A 24,824-nucleotide genomic window follows, 5' to 3' on the forward strand; every position below is an offset into this window, starting at 1 on the left:
TGAATATCCAGATAAAAAGAAGGAAGTTAATGGAGGAAAAGATTAAGAATCTTTGATGGGGTTACTGTTTTAAGACATGTTTTATTGTCACATACTTTATCTAATTGACGCTTCACCATAAACAGCCTTGTAAGGTATCATTAGACCTGTAATAAAAATGAAGATGTAAAGACATGAAGTTTAGGTAACGTTCCTGAAGTCACACAGAAAGTGGAGGATTGAGTAACAATATTCAGTTTGTCCCACTCCATAATCATTCTCCTAAAATTTTTCCATTATACCTGGCTACTTAATACGTGTGTGTGTGTGTGTGTGTGTGTGTGTGTGTGTGTGTGTGTGTGTGTAATATATAAAAGAACCAGGGAATGCTGTTGAATATATGGTTGTTAGGAAAATATTAATATCAAATGGGGCAGTTTAGGTCAATGTTTCACAAACCTGAATAATGTTTTAAAGCACAAGCAATTTGATCAGACCCCATTATCATTTTAAATTATTTTTAATATTGTTAGCTCAATCTATACAAATGTAAATGGATATATAAATATCTTTTACTTATAACCCCAAGAACCAAACACATTTATACATTAAATGAGGCAAACCCCAAACCCAGTAAACTCTAAATTCATCTTATATCATGGTTGATGGCATTGTGTTGAAACTAAATCATTGCTAACCAAACGATTATGGTAATGACTGTGTAGTCAGGCTGTTTTATGTTTGACATGCCCAGACTGCTGTTTGTTTGGTGATGACACCGATTTCTCACTACTATCTCCTTTTCAAACTACTTTGAAATCTTTTACAGAATGTTCTAAAGTGATGTGACATTTATTTGGCAAAGAGCATAGTTTACTAAAGCATCATGTCTTCAGTCTTCCCCTGTGCTTATTAGAGTTAGCCAACCCAGGTAGAAGGGTGTGGCATCAAAGTTAGTGCAAACCAAAATGCCAGCTTGGACATTAAAATTTTATTGCGTTATTAATTATTAGGTGCTTGTTGAACCAGAAAACTCAGAATATATGCAATTTTTATAGTGTTCCAGCTTCATTTGCAAATAACTTGGGGCCTGATGTATGTACTTTTGGTACCTTAGTCTCCTTAGCCATAAAATGAGGATAAAAATAATAGCTACCTCATAGACTTTATGTGACTAACAGAAGAGTTAATATGTGTTTGACACTTAGACAATGCCTGTCACACTCAATTCTCAGTAACTATTATTAGTCTTAACTTTTATTCTAGAATGAACACAAACTATTTTAGAAATTTGTGTTAAAAGCCAACAAGCCTCTGAGAATATGCTGTGGGTTCCAGGATTCATAGAAGGCCAGCTTGACAAACCCTTGTTCTGATTTTCCATACCGTCTGTATCTAAGCGATGTGACTCACACATAACAATATTATAAAGAGTAGTTTCCAGGTTCATTGCTGCTGGTTTGCAAAACTCATTTCCTTGCTTAAACATCCGCATATTTGAATAGGAAATTTTTGCTATTTCCCTTTCCACATGCTCAGTTGTCAAATCATCTGTCAATTTTTGAATATCTATATTTAGATATTCTGACTTTTTCATTACTGGCGATCTGGCACTAGTTTATTTTACTTTTTTATTTTTGGAAGATTTGGACTGAAAGGAGTTTGGCCCCAACTGTGGATTTGTGTTGATACACAATTTACTTTTCTCTTCTGTATAGATTATATATCTTTTGGAGTCATCGCATCTTATCAATTACTTTAAAAGCTCCAAATATTTCACAATTCCTCTTTATTTGGCTTCAGTCCAAATAAAACTAATGTCAAATTATTCCACCCACTTTTTTTTTTCCAAATTCTATTTACTATGATCCTCAAAGCCAAGGAAATTAGATGCATGATTACATGGGAAAGCAGATGTTGTGCTGACCCCAGTCGAGACGAACCACAGTCATTTGAGCTTCTCTTGTGAGCACCGACCCTATTGAGGCTGCATTTCCGTACACCAGCGACAATGTCTTTTTTCTCAAAGGCAGAAATTGTTTGCTACATGAAACTCCTGGACAAATGGAACTCAATTTTAAAATGGAGAAGAATTGAGGACAGGCAAGAGAATGAATCGTCCTCCTTCCTCCCCCCAGAGAGTCATGAGAAATTGGTAATTCACTATTTTAAAATTTTTTGTTTACTTTTCATTTTTCTATCGTCGAGATAGAGGAAGATCATAAAACCTTATAAGAAATTCATACGCCACTTATTGAAAGTTTTAATCCTCAGTTCCACTGTGATAAAAATCAGTAGAAGTCACTAACTTTTAGGAATTGTCAGGATCCTTTTTTTTCCCCCCCTGTTGGAGAGTTAGTAATAAAACAGGGAAAATTAACTCCAACTGCTACTGGTCATTTAATATCAGCAAAAACCTAATTTCTATTGCACATCTCACTTGTTCTTCAAGAAAAGAAAGCACAAAGTTTACTACCACCCGATTTACTTTGTAGAACTATTAGGTCACATGAAGTCCCTATATTTATGTATTAAACCTTGCAGGCCTTTGCAACAAGATCACTTTCGGCTTTGAGAATCAATTTGCCTAGCAATACCGTGACTTGCTTACCTACTCGACTACATAACATGTTTACTCATATTTCTGGGCTGTGTGTTCTAACTAATTAGTTCTACTGAATTCTGAACACTTTTTAAATGATCCATATCACTTAAAATGACTGTACGAGACTGCACTGTCCAGCAGGACAAATAACGTGGTGACAGTCTGATTATCACATTATTCCTTCCCACCTGAAACATCTTCCAATAGTTTTATAGTTGAGCTGTCCAAAACAACAACCATAACACGAACTGGCACAACAGTAGTAATGTCCTCAGTAGCATGAAGAAGATTAAATTCAGTAAAAATAATAATAGAAGTTTCCTGATGTTTGGCTTGTACTGGATGGGTTTCAGCTCTCCGTAACACAGATGCTACTGATCACAATGTAATTGTCAGGAAAAGACAATCAGTCAGATCGTATGAGCTCATTAGCATAAAGGAAATCTACACTTGTGAACACGGACAAAACCTAGCTTTCCAGAACACAATGAATGTGATTGGCATAACTGTTTGACCCCTAGTTTAAGGGGGGATTCTTGTGGTTCCATTCTTCCTGTAGCGTCATGGTGTGAAGTGAAGGCAGAATGCTCCATTCTAACCCTTTCGATTTCTCTTCTCCCCTCTATTAGTCAGCTTATAAAGCTTTCATTGCTAGCCCTAAGATCCTGGTTGTGTGATAAAGGGGCAAATGTTGCCATTGGAAACTTTAGTTTGGCTCATTTACTGTCCGGGAAACAACAACAAAAAGAAGCTAAAGAGAAAAGTAGTTTGTAAGTGCTTTAAAGAACGACCAAAATGATGAAAACCAATTTAACAAAGAGAATTTGTGAATCGAATAGGCAGCACCTTTCTTTACACAATCAATATCATTTCCTCCGTCAGTATAAAAAGTCTCTTGAGTCTGAAATTCACATTTCTTATGGTATAAAAGCAACCTGCTTGCAACTGTCTTTTACGGGTATGGCAAGTACGTTCACTTTCATACAAGTCCACATAGTGATGTGTCTTGGATGAAGTTATACCTGTGACTTGTCCTCAAACAATAAATTAGACCATGTGCCTGTCTGAAAATTATTTGCTGAGTTTAATGGCCATACAACAGATAGTCGAGATACAATGAACACTTATTTTATGCCAGGATCCCTTCTAAGTGCTTGCAAGTATTAAACTCATCTCATCCTCCAAATAAGTCTATGAGGGAGGAATAATTATCATCCCCATTTTATAGATGAAAACACTGAGACACAGGGAGGTAAAGGTCCCCAGAGCTCACAAATGGTCAAGTTGGAATTCAGAACCACCTCCCCACTGTGTAAGACATGCCAGTATAAATTAGCTGATTTAGGATATGATACAGTACCTGTAGAATTGGGTTTGATTCATTCCACAGATAAGCTGTCTGTCTTTGGGCAAATAAATGCATTGTACTGGACTCAGTTTTTCCACCTTTAAGCTAAGGGTATAACTCAAAGCGTATGTATGTTTTGTACATATGTATACATGTATATTTTGATCTGATTGCATATTGCATATGTATAATTTGCATATGTGTTTTTTTTCTAGAATTAATTAATTATGATATCCATTTATTTACTCTGTTGCATGGGGACTTGTTTATAACAATGAAAGTGCCATAACTGCAACTCTCTGGGCAAACCACATGTTATCCCTCATTTCACTCTGCACCTACCTTATGAGTGATACATACATTCGTCTTCCCACTCGGGACTCGCTCGGTTCCTTCCATGCTACAGGGTATACTGTCTTCATTCATATATTTGGAACTTGGTGATGGTTAAGTGTTCTAAATTCTGTGTTCCAACGAGAAAAAAGATATGCTAGACACACTATTGATAATATGTCCAACACTGATCCTGAACAGTCAGTGTAAATGTTTTTTACATCATAAAGGGGAAAATGAGCTCCTATACAAAAATCATAAAATACTACAGGAGAGGGAATTTAAAGATAGAATTATCATATTCCAAAACAATTGTCTGAGAAATCAAGGGTAACAGAAAAACACAAATAAACCAGCAAAAGTAAATAATAATCATTTGGTAAAGCTATCTGCCTTTCAGCTTATTTTCATGGAAATTCCTTGTTAGAAATAAGAAGAAAGTGAAAAATGATTTTAAAGCCTCTTGCTTTTCAGAGCATTTATTCAATAACTTAAATATCATGCCCTTTAACCCCTGTGTGGTTAATATGAGGCTCCTTGTCCTAATGAAATATATATAATTGAGGGAAATTAAAATTTCATGTTTTGATGGCTATTTAATGACTATCTTAACATGAATCTTGTGTGCTGATCAGCAACCATAATCCTCCATTAATTCTTCATACATTGATACAAAATGAAAAAAGAAGAAAAAAGCCTTTCTCACATCTTTGTTCATTCTTCTAAATCCGGTCAAATTTTCATCAAATGCCTCCCTTTAGAACTCCTGGCCACAGAGTTTAAAGGTCCACTTCCTTGTATCACTATATGAAGAGGGCTTTGTATCCCAGGCTCCTTTGCCGAGTGATTTCCCAGGATATGAAAATATGATACGGTTGTAGGTCCTTGGGGAAAATCATAGACAATTTTGTAATATATCTCATCCAAGAACAGTATGCTATTTTATCTTAAACTCATCAGTTGGTGTTGAAATAACTCATCAATTTTTTACCTACGCCTTTCTTCTATCTTGTGTGTGTGTGGGGGGGAGGGTTTGCAAAATTTGAACTGAGCTAAATATTTTATTATATTCATCATTTTATTCCCTACTATTTTCTTTTTAAAACTGTTACTTAGATTTTTTTCTTTGCTTTTCTATTAAAAGGATCATTGATCATATTCAGAATTTTAACATTTCACATCTGCTTGCTACAACAGATCCTAGCCTGTCTTGTTGCCTTATTTCTATTTCATTCCATATATTCTGTACACAGAAACCAGAAGTTGATAGTATGCCTTAGATGATGTGATCTAATCACTTTTCATGTGCTCCTATATATTAGGAAAAGTTGCCTGACAGAACTACACAATATTTATTTCTGGCTGGCATATATTTTTAATTGCATTTAATTCACACTTAAAATGTACATATAGCATAATTGAAACATAGTATAATTGGAGTATACGTCTTTGAGTTTTGAGAATGCATACAGGTGTGTAACTATCACCACAATCAAGATACAGAACAGGTCCATCACTTCCCAAAATGATCTTGTGCTGAGCTTTGGAGTCAGTTTCTCCCTCCAACTGCTCATCTGTTTTCTATTTTTATAACATTGCCCTTTCCAAAGTCAGTGGAACCATACAGTACATAACCTTCTCAGTCTGACCTCATTCATTTTGCATAATGCATTTGTGATTCATCCATGTTATTTAGTATATCAGTAATTTTTTCCTTTTTTTGGAGTCATATTCCAGTTTATCCACTTACTAGTCGAAGGACATTGGGTTGTTTCTAGTTTTTGATCATTATGAATAAAGCTGTTAAGACATTTGTATATAGGATTTGGGGTTGATAGAAGTTTACATTTCCTTTAGGTAATACTTAAAAGTATGGTTGCTGGGACATATTGTAAGTACATGATTAGTTTCAAAAGAAACTGACAAATTTTTTTCCAACGTGGCTGCCCCAGTGGGCACTCCAGTCGGCCATGAATGAGAGTTCCAGTTGCTCTACATCCTCTCCAGGCCTTGAGATTATCTGAATTTTTTTTTTTAATTTTAGCCATTGTAATAGATGTAGTTAATATCTCATTGTAATTTTAAAAATAACTTATTTGAGGTATAATTGATATAAAATAAACTAAGTTGTTACCATATCCTGTGCCCTTCATTTTTTTATGTAGCTACATATTTACATTTGATATCATTTTACTTCTGAAAGAAGGGCTTTCTTTACCTTTTCCTGTCATGTGGGACTCCTGGTGACCAATCCTTTCAGCTTCAGTTTGCCTTCATTTTAGGAAAGAAATTTTCCCTGGATATAGAATCCTAGATTGACCTTTTTTTTTTCTTTAAAAAAAATAATTCTTTAAATATGCTAACTGCTGTCCTTTTGCTTGTACTGTTTCTCACAGAAAATCTGCTGACATCTTTATCTTTGTTCTTCTGTTTATAATGTGTTTCCCCCATCACCCTAGCTTTAAAGATTTTTCTCTTTATCACTGATTTTGAGCAATTTGATGGTAATATTCCATGGTGAAGTTTTCTTTGTGTGTGTGTGCGCATGCTTGGGCTTGTGGGTTTATCGTTTTCATCAAATTTGAAACCTTTGGGGTCATTACTTCAATTTTTTTCTATTCCTCTGTGTATTCTGCAGGAACTCTAATTATACATGTTTCAAGTCTCTTGAAATTGTCAAACAGCTTATTGATTCTCTATTCTGTTTTTATTTTTTTATTTTGATTTTTTTTTAAGATTTTATTTATTGAGAGAGAGAGAATGAGAGAGAGAGAGCACGAGAGGGAGTAGGGTCAGAGGGAGAAGCAGACTCCCTGCCGAGCAGGGAGCCCGATGTGGGACTCGATCCCGGGACTCCAGGATCATGACCTGAGCCGAAGGCAGTCGCTTAACCAACTGAGCCACCCAGGCACCCTCTATTCTGTTTTTGAAAAATTATCTCTTCTCTCTGTTTCATTTTGGATATTGATATCTTTATGTTCATTGTGCTTTGTCTTCCAATTTACTGATTTTCTGTGATGTCTAATCTGCTATTAATTCCACCTAATGTAATTTGCATCTCACACGTTATAATTTCATTTCTAGAAGTTCTATTTGGCTCTCTCACACTCTCACTTATTTAAAAAATATATACAGCATGTCTGAACCTAACTTTTCAAACATATGGAATACATAGCTTCAATGACAGTGTCTGCTAATTCTAACACCTGTGTCAATTCAGAGTCAGTTTTGATGGGTTGATTTTTTTCCTCATTTAGGTCATATTTTCCTGACTCTTTGCATGCCTGGTAACATTTTATTGGTTGTCTGATATTATGAATTTTAGCTTGGCACATCCTCAATATTTTTATATTATTGTAAAAATCTTTAACTTTTTCCTGGGGTGCAGTTAAGTTACTTGGAAACAGTCTGATCCTTTTAGGTTTTGCTTTTAAGATTTATTAGGTAGCAGTGCTCAATCTAGGATCAATTGTTACCACTCATGTAACACCCTTTTGCACGCTCCATCCAATGTCCTGTGAGTTATGAGATTTTCCAATCTAGTTGGTGAGAACAGGCATTTTTCTTAGTCCTGTGTGAGTGTAAAGCACGGTTTCCTCTCATGCTTTCAGATGGTTCTTTTCCCAACCTTACGTAGTTTTCTCACAAGTGTATGTGATCTATACTCGGGTGAAATTGGAAAGGACTCTTCTCTGCATCTGCAGACTTCTCTCTCTGTACGCCTGCAACTTTGGTTTCCCAGGATTCCTCAATTCAGATTTTGCTGACTAAACCTGTATGTCTCTTTTTTCCGTATGCCACAGCTTAGAAGCTCTCTCAAACATAAAGCTCACCTTGTTGTTGTTGTTTTTTACCATCTCTCAGGGATCACTATCCTTCATTTCTCTATGCCCAGTGTCTTAAAAACAATTTCATATATTTTATCTTTTCTTTTTTCCTTTGGTGTTTCGGGTACGAAAGGAAATCAAGTCTCTATCAATCCATCTTGTCTAAAAGTAGAAGTCAGCGCTGCTCCTTCTAAACCTCCTCAAAATTATACTAAAATTATACTAAATTAATAAAATGTCTAAACCCACAAGGATAAAGAAATGTACTAGGGATAATAGTTGAAAGGAATATTAAGTAAACTTGGGGTATGGAAAATAGATGAGCAAATGGTAGCTGATTTAGTTGAGCAGAGGAAGCTAGAACCTAAGTCCTTGCAAGCAGCTTTTCACAATCAAAACAATTAATAGTGCAGAATTCCAGAACTCGGAGGAGCTTTTTTATTGTTCTTATTGCTCAGATGGAATGTTGTATCACAAGGGAAATCTGTTTTGTTTTGTTCTTAAAGGTAGTGGTGGCGATGGTTCAATGTGTCATCACACCCAAGAGGAAGCAAAACTCTTATCCAAGTACTCTGAATACCTTCTGAGGCATTATTCATGAGTTTTTGCTAGTTCCAAGACAGGAGAGGGAAAGTTTTTTAGGAAAATTCTATCCGCTGCCTTCAGGTTTGCAGAGACAGGGGCCGAGTCTTCAGGGAAAGAGATCATGGCCTTAGGGCAGCTGGAGTCCCATAGGTAAGGGACTGGTAGGATATCCTGGGATCAATCAGTTCCATAGCCCTAGGGTCTACATTTGTCTTGGGTCTGATGATGACTGAGATTATTCTTTGATTAGGTGTTTTTTAGCTCCAGGGCCAAACATAGGAGAAACAGATAATATTCTATTAGAGGGAAAGTTAGACATTTACATACTTTACCTGCCCTCATATCAATTGAATAACTTCCTCCTTTACCCTTGTAGAAGATTGGATTTATGTTTGAAGAAGTAATGATCTCTGTACATCAAAGAATGTGACCTGGTTCTTTTCCCCTACTAAGTTCCCACAATCCTGGCAATTAAGCTTAAGACCTCAAGAAAGAGACTGAAATGCTCCTCTGTGGGAAACTTGCTAGTCTAAGAGGAAAAAGTCTATAAAGACAGATATTTGAAAGCCCCTCAGTGAAGCTGAGTTTGAGCAGTCTACAAACCCCTACCATGCACACTCTTTGATGATTCATTTTTATATCTAAAATAATAGCCCATCATCAGTCATCCTATCCATAACTTAAAAGAAAACTTCCATCATGAAAAATAGAATAAAACAATGTAACAGAACATACAAAACAAAAATCACTTTGCAGGAAACACAGGGAAAGGAAAGATTCAGAGAAATCATAATTTATATCCTCACAGAGATAAAGTACAATAGTTATCCATAAAATAGAAATAAGATGCTATAACATATAAAAATTTAGAAAATTAAAAAAATATAAAAATTTAGAAAATAAAAAAGCTCTTAGAAATAAAAATATAGAAGTTCTACTGATAAAATTTTCAAGGAAATTGTAGAAGAGGAAGTTGAGAATTCTAAAGGAAATTAGGATAGGAGAACTAAGAAATGGAAAATCTGAAAGCAATGAGAAGATATTAGAAGATCAATACAGGAAGGCTTATAAGCCACTAATAGTTTAAGAATGATAACAGAGAGGCGCACCTGGGTGGCTCAGTCCTTAAGCGTCTGCCTTTGGCTCAGGTCATGATCGTGGGGTCTTGGGATCGAGCCCCGCATCCGGCTCCCTGCTCAGCGGGAAGCCTGCTTCTCCCTCTCCCACTCCCCCTGCCTGTGTTCCCTCTCTCACTGTCTCTCTCTCTCTCTCTCTCCCCATCAAATAAATGAATAAAATTTTTAAAAAAGAAAGAAAGAAAGAATGATAATAGAGAAGATGCCAAGGAGAAAATTTGCAAGAAAATTTTACAAAATAAAAAAAGCTAGGGTTACTTAGATCAATTGTATCAAAAGGGAACCTAGCACAATTAATTGAAAAAATTCATACTAAAGCATATACTCTTGAAATTTCAAAAAATATCAGAGCAAAGAACATGAGTCTTTTAAAGAAGATAATATGTATACATATGCATACATACATACATACATATTGCCTATCCTTATTATTCATGAATTCTGTTCTTGTGAATTTGCCTAGTCAATAAAACTTATTTATAACCTCCAAATCAATACTCCCTGTGCTTCCTCATCATTTGTGTAAATGCATAGTGATAAAAAATCTAAGTCACCCAATGTTTGTATTCTCAACAAGGCAACACTCCCTTGTGGTTTCATCTCTCACGGTGTAAACAAGTGTCCTTTTCATAGTCTACTTAGTGACATGTTTTGTTTTGTTTTTTTCAGTTGTATGCTTGTTGTTGGTATTTTGCTGTCTAAAATGTCTCCCAAGTTTAGTACTGAAGTTCTGTCCAGTATTCCTAAGAGCAAGAAGGCTCTGATGTGCTTTACAGAGAAAATACATGCGTTAGATAAGCTTCATTCAATAAGTTATAGTACTGTTGTCTGTGAGTCCAATGTTAATAAATCAACAATACATACTAAGTGAGGTATCTTTAAACAGAAATGCACATAAAACAAGGTTATATATTTATCAGTTGATAAAAATGTGAAAAAAAAGTAAGTTTTTAAGGTACTTAATTTTAGGGTGCTTTCTTACATAAATAATCGGAACTACTAAGAGATACACTAAGGGATCTCCTGTATCCTCAACATACTCTTCTTTACTTCCCTGATGGAATAGTGGCCTGATTTTCCTTTTGAAGCTAGGATCAATCACTTTCACCAGCACAGCAACTCTTTTCTTTGCCTCTTGATTCAGAAGCATGAGGAGCCCAACATGGCTGGTCCGATGGAATCTTCTAGTTCAGTGGAATCACTGTTGTGTCTCCTGGTGGAAACATTCTTTCCTTTGGAACTAAGCAGCAGAGTAAAAAGTCAAGTGAACAGGAAGCGAAAGTTTTGCTAGTGAGTTTTAAGTAGTTATAATGAGGGGTGCCACTCCCATTTTCACCCCTTGATTCCCAGACCTGTGAATCTTGGCTTTGGGAGAAACAACATCATATGGTAGATGCTGATTCAGACCCTATATAGCCTTCTGGAAACCCTGGCTGCACACCTGCAAGATATTGCTACCTAGCCAGCACTGTAACTGAGTCTTTAGACATCATGACAGTGTCTATCAAACCAGCTGCTTCAGGATGATGGAAAATATTGTAAGACTAGTGAATTCCATGAGTTTAGGCCCACTGCCACATTTGTTTGCTCTGACATGACTTCCTTCATCAGTGCAATTCTCTATGAAATATCATAGAAGTGGATAAGGCATTCTATAAGTCCATTGGTGGTAATTTTGGCAGAAGCATTGCATGCAGGGAAGGCAAATCCATATCCAAAGTAAGTGTCTGTTTCGGTAAGAACAAAATGCTACCTTTCCATGATAGAAGTCCACTGTGATCAGTCTGCCACCAAACAGCTGATGGAAAGCCCTGAGAATGGAGTCATGTCAGGGAATTCATACTGGTCTCTGTTGCTGGCTGATTGGACTCTCACTGGTGGCTCGACCTATGTGGACCTTGATGAGTGGAAGTCCACATTGCCGAATCCATACATAACCTCCACCCTTGCCACGACGGCCACTTTATTCATGAGCCCATCATGCAATGACATGGATAGCCAGAGGAAAGGATGTCTGGTATCCAAAGAATGGGACATCTGTCCCCTTGATTATTACAATCCTCCTCTGCTGAGGTCACCCTTGGGTGAACGTTCACATGGGACACAAATATCTTCATGTGTTTTGCCCTCTGCAAAAGGTCTATCCACAAAACTCTTCCCACATTTCTTTGTCACCAGTTTTGCAGTGGTGTTCCTTCCAAGTACCTGACCATTCAGACAAATCATTGGTCATGGCCAATGAATCAGTATATATTCACACATCTGGCCTTTTCTTTTTTCAAGTGAAGTGAACAACCAGGTGCACTGCCTTACATTCTGCCCACTGAAAACATTTTCCTTCACCACTCTCCGTTAGGGATGTCCCAGAAAGGGGCTAGAGCTGTCCACTTCTGGGCGGTGCCTGCATATCATGCAGAACCATCTGTAAACCAGATCAGCGTCCTTTCTTTCTGTTACCTGATTATAGGGAACTCCTCAGGAGGCCATATGTTGCAGGCTGGGAGAGGGAAGGTAGTGTGGCAGGCATGGAGAATATGAGCATTTGGGCCACTTCTTCATGTAACTTACCTCTACTTTCAGAACTTGCTGAAGCTCGATCACATACATATCATTTTCCATTTCACAATGGAGTGTTGCTGTGCTTCAGACCCAGGGAAACCAGTGGTGTGAGTTCCAGTTCAAGTCTGAAGGCCTGAGAACCAGGAGTACTGAGAGCATAGGTCCCTGATAGCAGAATCCAGAGGCAGTTAGATAAGACTGCTGGGTCAGTTCAGGCAGTCGGGCAGAAAGAGGAATTCTGCTTTTTTGTCCTGTGCAGGCCCTCAGTGGATTGGATGATGCCTGACCATGCTGGGGAGGGCAAGCTTCCGTACTCAGCCCACAGGTTCAAATGCTAATCTCATCTGGAAACACCCTCACAGACAAACCCCAAAATAATATTTAATCTGGGTACTCAGAGCCCAGTCAAGCTGACACATAAAATTAACCATTACACCTACCTTTTTTTTTTTTTTCTTTTTAAGTCATCAATATGCACCCTTTGCTGGAGTCAAAAGAGATTCTAGGTTTTCCTGCTCCTTCCCTCTGAAGTGGTACAGAGTTACTGAAGATAATCTTTTCCTGTTTATTTCCTTGGGCTGCCTTCCAGTCTTCAGTCAGCATTTCATGAAACCTTTCTCAGAACCAAAGGGCAGTTTCTATAGTTAAGCTCTTCACCAGGCTTCCAGTATCTCACTTAGACTATTTTTGTTATCTTAGCTTGGAGAGTAAGAGCGTTGAGAACAGAATACTATATCTTGATTTTATTGTCTTTACTGAATCCAGTGTAGTACTGGACCTACAAATCCAATGACTATGAACTTGCAAGCTGGGGGTCCTAATGGTTTGGGGGAGGGACAAAGACACTGGCCAGGGATCATGGTATTTAAGTCTCTCCTTTACAGTATTCAGAGAGAGAAATTTTACAAACATCTGGAATAGGAGAACACCGAAGGATATCAGGCATGAGCAGTGAGTTATGCACTGGGAGGTCAATCTTACTTTATTCTTATGAAACATTTTACAACGGACTTTAGCTCTCTTGTGCCCTTTGAAATGAGCAATCATAACATACTTTTGAAATTAGTCTGTTGTTAAGGCCATCTAGTTATTTCCTTACAACCATAAACAATTTATTTCCTAGATTAGGTATTGTATTAGGTAGAATTTACCAAATAGAACACTATTTTGCTCTTCTCCATAAATCATGGATGAAAGAAAACTGTATGTTTGAACTGATTTATTTCTTGATCAGTTCAAAGTAATTTTCTTCCCAGTCTTTTTCTTTAAATTCTTGCATAAATTGTTCGGGGAGGTAGATTTACTGAAATCAGAAAGCATTTGGCCAAGGCAAACTGCCCTCTGGCAAATAAGAACATTGGTGCCAAGGGACACTTTAAGAGGCCTTTCTTCTTGCATTTGTGCTGTTGTGTGAAGTTATCCTATTTAAAGGCTTGTGTTTTTCCCTCACTTTCTTTTTTCTGTACCATGTTGTAAAAATCCCCATCTCCTTTTAATTTCCCTTTCATTTTATATGATTGCATGGTGTGATCTCTATGGATTTTTACTGAGAAGTTAATTTATGAGACTTTATTTTTCTAATTCTATGTTTTCTAATTCTAATTCTATTTTGCTTTCTAAACCTGTATAAAAAGGAGTCCAGCTAAGGAGCACAGAAGAACCAAGCGTTTCAGTTACTTAAATCTAGAGTGATTATATGTCCTGTTGTGCCCAGCGAAGTCCCAGTGTTTGCCTGTTTCCCTAGAGTATTTATTAATAATGCCCCCTTTCAATCTCCCAAGTGTCTGGGTTTAAGTGATAAATTATTATGGCCGGGGCGCCTGGGTGGCTCAGTTGGTTAAGCGACTGCTTTTGACTCAGGTCATGATCCCGGAGTCCCAGGATTGAGTCCCACATCGGGCTCCCTGCTCGGCAGGAAGTCTGCTTCTCCCTCTGACCCTCTTCTCTCTCGTGCTCCCTATCTCTCATTCTCTCTCTCTCAAATAAATAAATAAAATCTTTAAAAAAATAAATAAATTATTATGGCCAATTTCCTGATAGAGCAAATCGGTGCTATGTGTGTATTCTTGTGCAGCTCCTTGGCCAACTCTCTGTCTCAGAGCAACAGAAATTCGAATGACAGAGAATAGAAGGGAAAAAAATCCAGCCCATTTTCTTATATTTAAAATGTGTCACATCACTGTGGCCCCTTCTGCGTTTTAGGTTATTTCTCATGTACATTTGTCCAAGTATCAGTTTATAAATAGGATTTTTTTAGAAGGAGGATAATGCACAAAAAGCAATGCTTATCACTGAATTCTAGCAAACGGAATGAGATATGGAAGCAATTTGTATTACGATTCTCCTACTTATTTGTGAATGCACTTGAATTAAGTGGTTGGGAGAGCGAGCTGAGGGGACAGTTTCAGTCCCACAGAATGTGCCCTCTAATACAGGCAATACCAGCTGGACTAGGAAATAAGAGCTGCATCTACCATTAAAAAAAAAAAAAAGCAGAAGACAAGATAGACTCTACTACAGAAACTCAATTAGATATCAAATGCCACCACCACAACTATTAGGCATTGTTGCAGGCTTAAGAGAAGGCACACAAAATAAAATGGCAGTGACGGCAACGGTGCGCACAACATTTGCATGCCTGTGCTTTTGACTTGAAATCTATGTGTTCATGAGCCTATTCAAAACCGTACCGAGCCCCTCAAACTTTATAACAAAACATAATTTGGAAAAAGTAGCCTGAACCCTTAGGAAGCTAGACTAAGAAAATGCCTTTCTAAATTTAAGTCCGAAAATGGAGGGGGGATGTTATATATTCCCAATTTTTTCAAGCTTCTTGAAAATTCTCTACTCTCATTCCAAAATTGCATTCATTAACATTGTTCAGCAAAGACACTTTTTGGTAATAAAAATTCACCTTTATCTTTATAGTGAATTTTATATTGTCATTATATTTTAACTGTGGAAAATTTCCTGACCTAGATTTATAGAACTTTCCACCCAAGATGCTTAGTGATTACTTCCTCAAATAAATATGTGATAATATGCTTTGGGAATGTAAAATGATCTCTGGTAAGGCAAATAACCTAAGTAGTTAATCATTATGCATATAATCCACTATTTTCAATTATCCATGCCACTGGTTTGCTACTTTAGCATGACTAATAAAAAGTTATTATTATTGTTGTTTCTTATTTTTTCTCTATTGAATTACAACTATGAACAATTCACAAAGAAAATGAAGGATTCACACCATCTCTAATTACTACTGTCATTGATTTATTTGAAGCTGATACAGAATTACCACCCTTTGGTTAATGTTTTAGCTTTGAAATTAAGTATGCCTAGTATTTTTTTTAGGGCTTAAAATATACCTCTTAAACATCATTGATAAATATATATATATAAAATTTTGTTAAAGGAATCTTTTGTGGATAATTGCTTTGGATGCATATTTACTATGTGTGGCAGACGCTGCTCATTGACTATCAAGTGGCCATTAGCTACTCATTTTCTGCTTATGGAAAGTGAATCAAAAGAGGCGGTGAGTAGAAATCCCTTAGTCCTGTGGAAGAGAAGATTCGTGACCAGTTCCATTATTCTATCCAGGAAATAATCTAACCTGGGAATTCCATTCCTTTAGCCAAACTTTAATCCAAGGTAGGCACATGACAGAGTTTTCTGGTCAGTGAGACAGGAAAAATCTGCTTCCTATGGCTCCTTATTCAAAATAACAAGGTGAATATTCATGAGAAGACAATACTGTGCCTCACATCCCTTGTTTCCTTTCTTGGAGGTATAGCGGCCATATTGCAACCATAAGGCAAAAGTCATTAGGTAAAAAATCTAACACACCAGAAACCTACCTGCCAGAACAGAGAGGGAGAAACAAAGTATTGACCTTAAGGACATCCTGAACTCTTGAGCCATACCTGTATTGTTTGTTACTTGTACAACAAGTATCTTTATGTTTTGAGCCAGCTTTAGTCTTTTCTTGCTGTTATTATTTGCTGCTGGAAGGCTTCTTTATAGATAAACTAAACAAGTTGTTTTTCTTCATTAATTCCAGAAGTTCCTATTTTAAAATGCTTTTCTTGTCTTTCATTCATTGTTATCCTCTATTTTTTGATCCCGGGATATGTCACCATCATCTTTGAGTTCAGATTTTCTCCAACCTCTGGAACCAGTCTCCTCCGTAAGTTATGAAAGTATGAGATTCAGTAGGCTTCTTACTCAGTTATTCGAGTGAGTGTTGCATGCAGATTCCAAAGTCAACACTGGTTTTCAAATCTAGTAACCAGGTTTTTGAGTTTCTCTTCTAGAATGAACTTTTCTGGCACAGAATAGTGTGAAGTGCATGCGCTAGTTTCAAGTCACCCCTCTGTCATTTACTAAGATTTGTGAATTGAGCATGTTAGGGATTTTTATGGGGCCTAGCTTTTCTTATCAGTTAATTGGAGATAATGGTATCGCTTGAGATGGTTATGAAGGTGAAACAAAACATAGCTAGCCCAGTGATGGGTACTATGACTCAGAAAATCTGGTAGTGGGTACGAATATGAGTCTTTCAAAGTTGACCATGTGGAGGCTCAGGGGAACTGAGTAAATCGTCCAAGAAGCCGCACGTATTAGGAACCTGGAAAAGGAAAGATTTAAGCCATGTGTCTTTATAAACTGGATTTTTATTGTTTCCATTCTATCATGCTGCCCCATTTCTATGTTTATGGTTAGTAAGATCATTCTTGTCTCTTATTTTCCCAAAAGCATCTTTCCTCTCCTGGCAACTTTTCATTCCCATCCTCACTCTTCCCCATGGCAGGGAGGAAGAGCACTTGGCATCAATCCTCTCGGCCACTTGGTGAAAAAAAATTGGAAGAGTGTCGAAATGTTGAGATTGCCACACAAGGAGACTTCATAGTCGTAGGCGTGGCCAGCTTGTTCAAACAAAGTCATGGTTTATGGGGCATTTAGAACAAAGTATTTTTGGTTTTGGTTTTGTGTTTTTGGTATTCTGGACCACTGAAGTCCCATGGTTTGGACTAAATCTCCTTTTGCCCTGGTTTCTTTTCATTCCTCTTTAAGAAATGATGTAATGTGAAGTAGCTTAAGGAAGGAGGGGTGATAGCCAGATTGATGGCAGTTCCCTCTGAAAGGTGCTGAAGGATTAAAAGCACAGAGGCCTTTTCCCCTTTTGCTCCTGGATTCTATGCTTTTACATCTGGTGCCTTGTGAAGCTAGTAGGCGGCCCTGGATGAATCATTGTTGCACTATCATTAACATAATGCCCATGTGTAGATTTATCAGCAGACGTTCAGTTTGATAAACTGTTGGCATGTAAATATTTCCTTGAAGAAATTCCAGTCCAGCTGCTTTTGTTTACAAATCTATCAATGGTTAAAACCATTGAATGTATTTTGCCCGTTTCTGAATTATAATTACATGTCTAATTGTGAATTAATTATAAAAGAGGAAGACAAAACTACACAATAAATACTTCCCCATTTCTGGACTCATGCCAGGTTTTCCCATATTTATGAAATGTAAGACCTTACTCTCAGATGCCATAACCTTACCTTCTTTTTGCATTTATATGTACAGGTAGCTAGACAAAATGTATTTGAAAAATTATTTGATTCTTAGGAAGACGGCTATTCCCTTGTTTTACTTTCTTCTCGATACTGCTTAATCATTCCAAGGCTTTAATTAAGATTAGATTTTGATATGCCAATCACACTAACATCTCAACTGACCTGATTATTGAATATCTGTCGCTTTTCAATGTTTTCATCACATGCAATCAAAATGATTCTACAGTTGTCTTGTTTTTCTGCTTCTCCTCCATGAACGAGAGCAACCAAATGTATAAATTCACAAATTAATAGAAATGTTAAAATAAAAAACCCCACCAGGCCGTGGGGCTCTTACTGTTCATTTCTGAGTTCACCTTCAATACAGTTACAATGATGGGAAGAGATCATATATACGGCTCGGACCACCTAAAAGGCATCTCATCATTCATTTTGCCCATAACACAATAGACATATAGTGAATGAGTCATGCTGGCTGGCCTGGGAAGGCTGGAGAGAGAGAAACAGAGACAGAGAGAGAGAGAGAGAGAGATGCAGGGAAAGGGAGAGTGTGTGCGGCTGTGTGCATGAGCATGCGCATGCGCCACAAGGGGGCAAGTGTGAGAGAACCAATTCTATACAATAGTGCTCCCACCCATGCCCCTGAGCACTGAGAACGGGAATGTGGGCAATTGCAGAAGGCAGCTGCAAATGTGAGGTCAAAGGTGGACCGCTCCTCGCTCTGAGAAAGGTCTTTGATTGCTTCTTGTTGCACAAAGCTGCTGCTTTGCTAGCCCATAGGACGTTTCCTAGGCATTCAAATGGCCTACAGATACAAAGCGCCTAGCACCGAGTACCAGCCCAGTAAATGGTTATGGAATTATGGAGCTCTGGAATTAAGCTGAAGATTCCGGATTTTCTCTGACAGTAGCTGGGGAAGCTGCAGGCACGGTGGTCTCTATGCAGCAGGCAAAGCTCTGGAGCCCATTTCTCCCTCAGTTCAGGCTACTTATCTCCTAAGAGCCGATGCAGGCTGCTTCTCAGAAATAGTCACATAATGGCAGCCACAGAAACAAAAATAATGGTATAAACAAATACAGCACAGATTGTTTGGCACTTTGCTAAATGGTTTTGAAGCACTGTCTCGTTCATTCCTCAGATACCTCTCTGAAGGAGAAGATACCATTGTCCCAATTTTGAAGAGAAGAAAACTATTATACCATTTTTACAGCAAGAAGACTGAGGTGTCCAAGAATTCAGTCAAGCCTGGTTCTTATTAACTTACAAATCTATGTTGTTAAATGCTGTCTGTCCCAGAGACTCTCTGGTCTGCCTCTGAGAAGTCATCATCTGCCATTTTGGCTAAAAGTGCTTGCACTTGGATTCGCCCAGCAGAAGGTGCCAGGGCAGGTGCCTAGGAAGCAGTAGGAGCACACAGATTAGTTTCGTTGAGGGGATCTTAGGGTCTCAACTTACTCATACTGAGTAGGCATAATTAACTTTAACATGATTTTAAGGCGTTTTTCATAAGACCATACTGAAAAATAGCACTGTTCCAAGAAAAGAATTAGCTCTGCTACTGTCTAAGCTTTTGAGACACGGGGCCCAGATTTAAGAGAGAAGAAAATCTCCCTACATCAACATACCACCTAAGAAACATACCGGAAACCACACTTAATAGCTCTGTCTTGCAGATGAAAGGCCAATCAGGCAATTCACATATGAATTTATTCTCTCTCTTTATTATTGAGAGAATAAACTCAGTTTCTCCTCCCTTGTATTGGATATTCTTTTTATAATCAAATAGTTCTTTTTTTTTGTCATTACACAAGTAATATAGGATATTTTTTTAAGAGAAGAAAAGATAAGCTCCCACAACACAGAGGGTTGTAAAGTAAAAGTCTGCACCCTCCACTTTCCCTAACTTCAGCATCAGATTATCATATATCTGTCCAAACTTGGGTGCTCTCCACATATATTCACCTATTAACAAATAAATTCAGTTTTATATACAACAAAATTTTTTCCACAGTTACATTTTTTTTTAAAGCACTGCAAGTTAGTTGATCATGGTCATCAATTTAAAACTGTACACCTTCACTTCATTCTTTCAGTAGCTACCTAATATTACATATAATGAATGTATTTTTAAGTCTATCTGTATGGAGAAAAAATTAGTCTCTATTTTTTACAGTTAATAAGTAACCCTAAAATTAACATGCCAGAGAATCTCATGAATTTGTACATGTGTCGCTATCATTTTAAGTCAGAAAAGATGAACAGATTGAGAAGCATGTTTTTCTTCATTTGCTTGATTAGAATGGGATGATGTGTGCCTTCCCAAAGCACACCTGTGTATTTTTCTTGGTGTTTGATTGTTGGTGGGTCAGAGTCTGCTGGCGCATCATCCTAGCCCTTCCTTTTTTTCTTGGGCACACAGCCAGATGACATTTCCAAGCCATCTTGGTAGCTGGGTTTGACCTAACCACAAACGGTAGCCATAGATATCAGCAGTGTGAGGAACCGCTTTCTGGTCCAGCCCAGCCTTTTGGAGACTTGCCCATTTGTAATCCTCCTGGCAATTCCCTTCTCCCCTTTGGGTAGTTGAAGATGGCAGGGCTATAAAGAGGGAAGAGTGAGTGTGCAGAACACTGTAAAAGAGGCAGCTGCAAATATAAAAACCCGATTTTGGACTTTTAAGTGAGTGAGAAATAAACATTTACTATACTTGATCTATATTGTAATTTGAGGTTTGCTTATTACTGCCATCTGCAATACTCCCCCCTTCACTCTTCAAAATAATTTTCACTAATAAATCTATGACACGTAGGTAATATGAAAGAGATTTTTTTAAAAAATCTCCAAGCTTGTTCAAAATCTTGCTGACCTAACCAGTATTTCCTTCTTTGTTATAGCTCCATTTAGACTCTCTTTTTATAGAATTTGTTTTCGCTTAACAAAGTGCCTTTTTTTTTTTCTATCTTATACACAATGAGGTCTCCTGTTATATTCAAATTCCAGGACTGACTAATATTACTTTAGAGAGAACTGATTACATTTGTAAATACCTGGGAAACTATTATTCACCAAAAAGTTCTAGAAACAGTAATATCTGCAGTGGACTTGACTAGTATACTACAGGCAAGAATAAAAAATCAAAACAACAATATAGACTCAGGAAGGTAGAGAGGACCCCATATGGAAGTCATCAAAGGAGTATGTTATAGGTCTTAATCAGCATAATCCAATAAAGGGAAAAAAAAGGAATTTCTTAAAGTCATTGAGCCCCCTCACAGTGTAAGACCCATATGGTAAGAATATTTTATACTTTTATAAAGTCCTGTTACAGCCTTCCCAAGGCTAAGAAGTTAATACTTTAGACACTGGAAAGTAATTCCTACGGAATAAAACCAAGGACATCATAGCCAAGTATCCACAATGTCCTGCCTTGCACAGAGCCATATTTTTGCATTAATCTTGTTTGATAGAATTTCCATCTGTCTCTACTACACACAGTTCATTTGGACATACTACATTTAATGAATTTATGCCACAAGCAACTTTTCAAATGAGGATAACTAAGAAGAATTGTGACAACCTTAGAGAAGTAAACTTGACAAATGAGTGAATAAAAATCCTGCAAGTTGTGTAAATGCAATCCCTTCATCACAAAAAAATGAATGGTTAATGACTATTCCACTCTGCGTTAGCCAACACTAAAAGGCCCACTTTACTTGTGATATACAAATAACTACCTTTAGCATTATTGAGAGTTATGCAACAACAGATAGAGCATAATACTTTCCTGTGAATGGAATTTAGAAGTTATTTGCTGACTATTTGGCTTTGAATTACTGTTGGTTTTAGTAGTCTTCAGCAGAAGTCTCATGAGTAATTTTCCAGGGGTAACATACGAAAAATTCAGTACAATATTTGAGTGGCTGGTAAATTCTGTGTTTCTTATTTTACAGTTTTCATTGTTGCTGCATAATGGAGACATGCACTCAGAAAAATCTTTAGAAAAAATTTTCTAAAACAATTAAAAATGCAAGTAAAGTTGCTCACTTAGATTGTAAACTAGGACCATGCACCTATATTCTTTCCCAAACAGAATTTAGCAACTTACTTTCATTTTTATTCCAGAAACAGAAGAGAATGAATTGATAAGAACTGGTAATCTGAAGCTTGGGCTCTTCTGTTTTTACTTTGAACATCTCAGCTTCTCCAAAGATATTGATAACAACATATACCTAGAACTTTATGAAACTAGGGAATTTAAAAGCGCTAAAATGTTTCTTTAAGAAATATATTTAGTAATAGACTCTTCAACTCAAAAAAGAGAGGTTGCAAAACTCCAAGTTAATGGAGGTGAATGCACAAATAAATCTGTAAAGATTTTATATTAAACTTATTCAATTTTAGGTAACGAATGCTGGCTCAAAAAGTCCATGCACCTTTTCAGAAGCCACCCACAATGTGGACCTGGGCCTGACTGATTCCAAAGCTGATGTTTTTTCCTGCTACTGATTATATGTCAGAAAGATGAATAAATTTCACAAAGAAGAAAGTAGAATTGTAGTTGAAACCTTTTGGGGGAGAATAAATGATGAGAGAAGCAGAAATAAAAATTCTACAGTTTCTAGGCAAGACAAACAATATTCAAAATGCTTTCCTAATGTATATCATAAAATAGGAACAGTATCAGTATTAGTAATGATGGAGGACTTCATCTGTTAGAAGCTTTATTATGCTAAAAACAGAACATCTGATAAATTCTTGACTTGCCTTACTAAATATTTCATCATGAAAAATGTAGAGAAATCAATATGGGGAATTGCAACTCTGGACACTATTATGATGAGTAAAGAAAATTGGGAGTGGAAGCAAAATGATCTTTGGGAATAAGTAACCATATCATTTTTGAGTGTATTGAAACCAAAGAAATGAAGGCTGGAAGTCACCAGACGTGGGCCCAGGACTCTGTGACAGTATATTTCAAAATATTGAAAGGAAGATACTTACGGCTCTATTGTTGGCTTTTTAAAAATGAAAATGGCTTAAGAGATATATGGATTATATAAAATAAACTTCTAATGGTGCTATATCTTAATGTTTAATATTTGGAAGCTCCATTATTCCATTGTGGTCAATGGCACTATATATATATATACACATATAGATAGTATTTATCATCTATATATCTTACTAAAAAAGAATATAAATAGGAATATATATGTAGCACACACTATATATAATATGATATATATATACTATATGTCATATATATCTCAGTTTAGATATTCTTTTAAAATTCTCTTTAGAGAATAAATACAAACCACGTTAGCTATGTAGAGGCCTCCTCTGTCCTTGGTGTTGCCTTTGGTCGAGCTCTCCTTTAGTTGTGTTGATTTCTTCCTCAGTATGCCTCACACTTTTCCTTTTCTCTCAGCAGCTTGTACCGGGGAGCTCAGGATGACCTGTACTTTGTTCATGGACATTTTATAATCATAGTTCTTTGGTCTGCATTTAATCTTTGTTCAACGTTTAGATGTAAAGTTTTCGTCAAAATTATGTTTCTATGAATGCTACTTTACTTCAGTATACATTCTGAATAATCCTTTTTCTAGTTGTGAATAAAACAATGTCTCTTTCTGGGGCACCTGGGTGGCTCAGTCGGTTAAGAGGCTGACTCTTGATCTCAGCTCAAGTCTTGATCTCAGGGTCCTGAGCTCAGGCCCTGCATTGGGCTTCATGCTTGGCATGGAGTCTCCTTAAAAAAAAAAAAAAAAAAAAGTCTCTTTCCTATTTGTGAGTTCTCTTCAATTTTCAACTATTCTTTAGCACTGCAAGACTTACTACGGTCTGTATTATTGGAAGCATAAGATGAAACAAATTCCTTAAAAATGATTTGGCCAGCTGTGACTTTTATTAAAAACTTATACTTGGTTAACAACTATACTTTTCTCTCTGCCAGTCATTGTCTAAAATTCTTGGGTGTGGCAGAGACAGCATGCTCAGTTAACATTCCATCTGTTCTCAGAGTTCCCAGCCCATTAGGAGTTATGTATGACCACGTGATCGGTTCTGGTCAATGGGTTGTAGGCAGAAGGCACACGTGACCCTTCCTGGCCAAAGCATATAAGGGTCAGTGCATGATCCTCCAGCCATCTCTTCCTCAGTGATAGCAAACACGATGGTGTCCTTTGAGAAGGGGAACCACCAAACTAGGCTTGGGTCACTGAGTCACCACTTAGAGAACAGTGGCCCTAACACGGAGATGGTAAATTACTGCCCTTGGGTCAAATCCAGCTCACCACCTTTTTTTGTGGGCAAGAGTTGTTTTTTGGAACACACACTCCTTTATGCAAACCTCTGGCTGCTCTCATGCTACTGGGGCACAACTGAGTAGTTCCTCCAGAGATTGTTCAGCTCTCAAAGCTAAAAATTGGATCTTTTACAGAAAAATTTGCCAGTGCCTGATTTAGAGTATCAATAAGTAGCAACTGTTCCTTCTGATATCTTAATGGTGAATCAGAACTAAGACCATTAATGTCATAAATATTATTATTTCTAAAATATTCTCCAATGTATTCTCATAAATGATCATAAAATTGCCCATAATAAAGTAAAAGACATGTCTCCAACAGCATACAATAAATTGTGATTTATTTCCAAACAAAAAGAATATTTTAAACCTAACAAACAAAAGATAAAGTGAAATACAAGCAGCATCATTTGCATAAATCAGGCAAGTTATGCTGAACATGAATTGGATGCTCTTACAACAGAAATTCCCCTTGCATATCATTCTCCACTTTGCTTTGATGGTGTCATCCATTCACACTCTGGACCTGAAATATTTTTCTTGCCCTTTATAGGACATTAGTA

This window comes from Zalophus californianus, chromosome 3 (genome assembly GCF_009762305.2).
Source record: "Zalophus californianus isolate mZalCal1 chromosome 3, mZalCal1.pri.v2, whole genome shotgun sequence".
Lineage (NCBI taxonomy): Eukaryota > Metazoa > Chordata > Mammalia > Carnivora > Otariidae > Zalophus > Zalophus californianus.